We start from the raw sequence: 6000 nt of genomic DNA, 5'->3' as shown, positions 1-6000 counted from the left end.
AGATAGGCTCACCATATGAGACACGATCAAGGCTTCTACCTAGAAATCCTATTGGAAGGAGTCCTCGATCATCGTATCATTCTCTTCATAGAAGTTGTGGGATAGAGTGATCAAGAGGAGTTTTTTCAGCTACCATCTCTAATTGTACATACCGTTACAAGGCAATGCCTATTTTGACCTCCAAATTCTATCTAAAGGTAGATAATAGGCTTACTCAGCTTCTTGTCGAGTCCAAACTTGACCCATAAAAATGAGTGACATGTCATGCTCTTTTTGGAGAACAAAGGTGTTAGGACATATGTGATTCACTTGTTAGGAACATATATCATTATTTTATGTAATTGGCTAATTCTTTGACAAAACGCACTTTACTTGTTTTTGGGTAGATGTAGGATGTGTTTAATACTTTAAGAAACTGTGTTTCAAGATCAAGTGTTGAAGACATGTAAGTCTGTCCAAGATTCAAGCTGAAGAAGTGTTGTTCATTAAAACTCGACAGCTAGCTATCCATCAAGCTTAAGAAGATGTTCCAGCCCCATGGCTCAACAGCATCTCGATAGACAGCTATCTGTCGAGCTTTATGAAAAACAGAATTCTAGTTTTGTTTTGATTCCAATCTGTTTTTATGTGTTTGGGCTTTCTTTTCTCACAATCCTAGACATATAAAAGGATTATTTTAAAGGCCGTCAAAGTGTTCATAAGTTGCACAAGTGTTGAGCAAAATTTGTTCAAGCAAATTGTGACCGGAGGCAGAATTTGCCCTAGTTCATCATTCTTGAAGAAGTTGTTGTGTTTGTGTACCGTAGGATTTTGTGACCAAACATCTTCTTGATTTTCATCGTTGGGATGAACTGAAGAACTTTGCAGCCAACAACCTTATCTAGTTGGTGATTGAAGTCGCGTACTGGAATCTACGCAATTGGTTAGTCACATACTTGGGAGTCGTGCATCAAAAGGAGAAATTGTTACTACAGAATAAGTCCAATTAGGTATTGGGGTAAGGATTCCACTGTAGGTTGGTATAAGGTATTAATAATCTTTTACTTGTAATCGCTTATTGTGATAATAGTGGAATTTCGGGAGTGGTAACCTTAACATCACCCAGTAGGGTTTTTGTCATGTTGGTTTTCCCCATTTGTAAACAAATTACCGTGTCAAATTTATTTTCCGTTGCATACTTAGTTTATTGGTGATTTGTTTGTGCTACCACGCGTTTGCATGTTAATTAACTTAATTAATTCACTTGGATTAATTGGTTAATTTATCACAAGGGGTCAATTTGTTTTTGGCCTATCAAAAGGGGAAAGTTTTACAAACATACAAAAATATACAATAACATACATACAAAAGTGTAGTAGAAATTAAATCTTTACCTTAAGTTTGCACATGCTATATAAATAATCACATATATACAACTATGTACAAAATAATTTCCAAATGGAAAATATAAAAGTTATTAATTAAATGGTGAATTCAAGAATAATATAAAATTTATAGGCTTGAACTCTCTAACCATCCCTAGTGGAGTCTCCAAGTTATTGTACCACCCATGAGCCCCGAAAAGTCATAATGCTTGGTACCAATGTGGGTAGTTCTTTTACATATGGTTCTCTCTCTCTCTCTCTCTCTCTCTCTCAAAAATGAAATTCCCTTTCTCTTGCACTCTGTCTCTACTTTGTCCTTTGAGCTCAAAATAGTTTCTTGTGAGAGCTTAATGCAACATATATTGATGGGGTTTTGCTGACAATGGGTCTTTTTTTTTTTTTTTTTCAATTGCATTAGGTGTTTTTGGTGTGACACGTTGCTATTGAGTGATGTTGCGGAAGCCTAAAGAAAGCACACATGATGCTCTCTTTGATGGACAAAAACTAAGCTGTTAGTTTTTGGGTAGTAAACCTTGAATCCACTAGGGGTTCCTTGAATCCACAAGGTGATAAAACTGGAATCCATTAGAGAAGAAAATTGACAAAAAGTTTGTGTTTATTAATAATAATAGAAAAACATCTAAAACCCTAATTTGCACTAATTATGCGATTAGGTAACAAAATAATGAAATTTATCAAAAATGGCAAAATTGAGTTAAATGCAGAATCATAAACAATTGACCTTGAGGGTCGTTCCAAAATAAGTGGGGTCTTATTCTGACTTTTGAGTAAAGAGTTATTAAGGAAACAAAAATTATTATAAATGGCAAAATCGCAGTTTTCGAGACCTAAATGAAGAAATTCGCCATTTTCAGGGGTACCTTGTGGAGAAGTAACGATTATTACTCAGAAGACCATTTTGCTTCAGCCTACCAAATTTCATGCAATTTCGACTCTGAGGCCCATGATTTCTATTAGTGCATTTTTGCCTTGCGTGATGATTTCAAGCGCACGTGAGAGTTCAGGAAGGCCATGACGGTTTATTTTACATCATTAAGGGACCTCATGATGGTTGATCTAGCCATGGGTGGCTAATTGGTGTCATCGGGCCTATTGGTGTCTTTGAGTTTTAAAGGGATTGGGAAAGAAAAAAATAAACTCAAAATTTACTAGATAATTCTAAAAAATATGTATTATAAAATAAAGAATTAGAGATAAGACATATATAATTCATTTGGAGACATTTGGGTGGAGGGTTCAATAGAATGGAAGGATGTATCGTAACTATAAACCCTAAAGTCCTAAGCTCCATCCACCACACTACAAGTCTATGGGTAATCTGAGGTGTTTTATGGGTAAGATGTGGAATAGTATGACCACATGTTAGGGCAACACTTCCTTTTATATAAAGGAAAGAGTTTGCCTTTAAACTAATTTGGAGGAATTTTGTTTAATCCACCACATGGTTCAATTGATCATTTATATTTAAAAAGGTCATGTGACTTGTTTAAGTAAGAAAAAAGTTTACTTCCATACCGAGTTAGAGGAAAATTCATCCAACCCACTACGTGTTGGACCAGTTGAAAGAGCTATCCATTTGTACTTTTAATCACATGTCATTTAACTTAGTTATGTGACTAGTTTATGAATCTCTGTAGAGTGGATTGAAGGACATTCCTGCAAACTAATTTGGAGAAAAAAAAATTGTTTTTAAATAATACACGTGGAGAGTCTTATAAATTGTTACATAGTTATCGGAGTACATCCCTTTAAATTGAAATTGTCTCACTGTTATTTGGAGGGGATTTATTTATACAAAAGAGGTAAGATATATATAAATGTGGGTAGCTAGCTTAAAATAAGAAAAATACTAGCTTCTAACCTCAAAAATATTTACAAACCCTATATTTTTTTTTGGGTAAAATTTATTAGCATATCCTGATATTTAGGCTAATGCTAACCAGATCTATAAATTTTCAAAACTGACCAATTTGGTCCCTAATGATAGCTTATTCCCTAAACACAGTTGAGAAAAATGACTAATTGGACTAACATTATTTAGGAACTAAGTTGGCATTAAGAATTAAATTGATCAATTTTGAAAAGTTTTGACTAATTGGACTAACACTATTTAGGAACTAAGAGGCTGTTTGGCCAACCAAATTTGATAACTCAATTCTCAGTTTTCATAACTCATAACTCAAAAATGGTGGGACTCATAGCAAAAAGGTTGTTTGGCCAAACGATAACTCTGTTTCCATAACTCATAACTCAATGGCATTTTCGTAAATAAACACACATAGAGGGACCCACAGCCGCAACTTTTGACCACCTTTTGACTTTTTTTTTTTTTTTTGGTTTTAGCTTCGGTGAGTTTGGGTACTGAAAAAAAAAAAAAAAAAAAAAGCTACACCGGCTACAAATAGTGTGACAAATATTGAGTGATGGAAATTGGGTGATGATGCCAAACGGGTGTGAAAAATTGAGTGATGAGTGATGAGTGATGAGTGATGAGTTATGAGTGATGAAAATTGAGTGATGGAAATTGAGTGATGAAAAATGGTTGGCCAAACAGGCTCTAAGTTGGCATTAAGAATTAAATTGGTCAATTTTGAAAAGTTTTGAATTCCATTGGCATTAATTCAAACTTCAAGGTATGTTAATATATATATATATATATATATATGTTAAAGATAATATAAACAAAAGACTTAGGAGATGGGGAAGGAGAGACTGAGAAAGTAAGATTTACAACACTATTACTTGCAAAAGGATTTAACTTTTGTAAGTACTAAGGAGACATATACACTGAAGACTCATACAATAACTGACTGATATGGTAATTTGGGCCACTTTTCTATTTTTGAGATGATATAGGCGAGCGGGGTAGAAAGTAGAAAAGTGATGGTAGAATTGGAAAAAAAGAAGCGGTGCGCAAGCAAAAGGCAATCAATAAATAAATAATAAAGGAGCCTCCTCCCAATACCATTTAAAAAAAGAAAAAGAAAACCGATCTCTCTCATCTCATCCCAGCTATATTGAGAGTTAAGAGTATTGACCTTATAGAATAGAAGAAGACACCTAATATTCACTGCACACTTGGAATCTCTCAGAGCTGCTCTCTCTCAGATCCAACCCCAACACCATGACTCATATCCTTTTCTAATTTTAGATTTCTTAATTCTTTCTGTATCTAAATCCAACATCTAATTGCTTTACTAAACAAACAAACAAAGAAATTGCTTTATTTTATTTTATATAAATAAATATTATTGGGTAAAAAGTGTGTGTGTTCCTTAATTGTGAAGAGATGGGATGTTAACGCGGAAACCAGAGGGAGAAGGATCGCGAGCGGGCTCAGGCTCGAGGCGGCAGTAAGTCTAGCAAGAACAAAGATGATGGCTTGACCCCCGAACAGCGCCGCGAGAGGTGTTTTTTTATTTTTATTTTTATTATTTTTACTCTTTTTTTTTAAATAAATATTTTTGGGTTTTGATTTTGGGTTTTGTGTGTTCAGGGATGCCAAGGCACTGCAAGAAAAGTTGGCTAAGAAGGCGGCCGGTGGGTCCTCCTCCGCTGGAGGTGGAGGTGGAGGTAATAGCAGTAACAAGAAATAATGCAATTATTATTAATCTCTCTCTATATATATGTGGCTGGTACTTGTTTACTTGAGTTTGGTTGGTTGGTTTTGTTTCTTTAAATTGTGTTGTTTCAGATTTCAGAATACATAAACATAATTTAATGTATTCTGTGTTATTTTAATACTATTCTGTGTATTTGTATTTGTATTATTGTATGTTAGCTGCTACTTTATTGAATTCGCCAATAAAATAAAATAAAAAACTCTTGATGTACTACTACTTCTCCTAGATTCAATTTTCTTCTCATAACTTTTCAATGGAAATATGATTCACAAGGGAGGGAGGGAGGGAGGGAGGGTGTGATCATATGGTTGACCAGACAAGCAGCTTTTATATTGTTGTTGCGCACAAGGCTAGGCTTCCATTACTCCCTCATGTTTTATAAACATATAGGTTTGACTTACTTTTAGTACTTTTTTAACTGGACATGTCATTTTATTTTAAATAGACAATGACAAGTGGTAGTGAGTTTTAATCTCCACCTTTTATTTAGTTAGTGGGTGATGTGATAGTCTCTCATTAAAACAAAATGAGATTCTTTTTAAAAAAATACTGGAGGTAAGCTAATCCCTTTCATATGAATGCTTAGGTTTGGGGATGTTGTTTGGATATGGTTGGGGAGGGGAAGATTTGAAGCCTCTTTTTGCAAGATGTTTTTTGGATTTGATTTTAGTTTTGCGAAAATTGCTTGTTTGTTTATATCTTTTTCTCTCTCATTATAGATGTTTAGTAATGTAGGGTTAGGGTTGTTATCATTGTAGTTATGTACATTTTACTATCTATGTATAGTTAGGTTGAGAAAGGTGCGAATGATTTTTGGTCACTTCACCTGAGCCTTTCATATAAATCAATCATTTCTTATTGTAAATGAATTATATTGAGTTATTTCCCCAAATGAAAAATGCATATATTATTAACAATGTTACAGGGATAAGCAGCATCTGATATAGGGTTGTCAATTTATAAAAAAATTGTTTGACTCTGGTTAGGGTTGA

Source organism: Quercus lobata, chromosome 6 (assembly GCF_001633185.2).
Source record: "Quercus lobata isolate SW786 chromosome 6, ValleyOak3.0 Primary Assembly, whole genome shotgun sequence".
Lineage (NCBI taxonomy): Eukaryota > Viridiplantae > Streptophyta > Magnoliopsida > Fagales > Fagaceae > Quercus > Quercus lobata.
Note: the sequence above shows the minus strand (reverse complement) of the source record.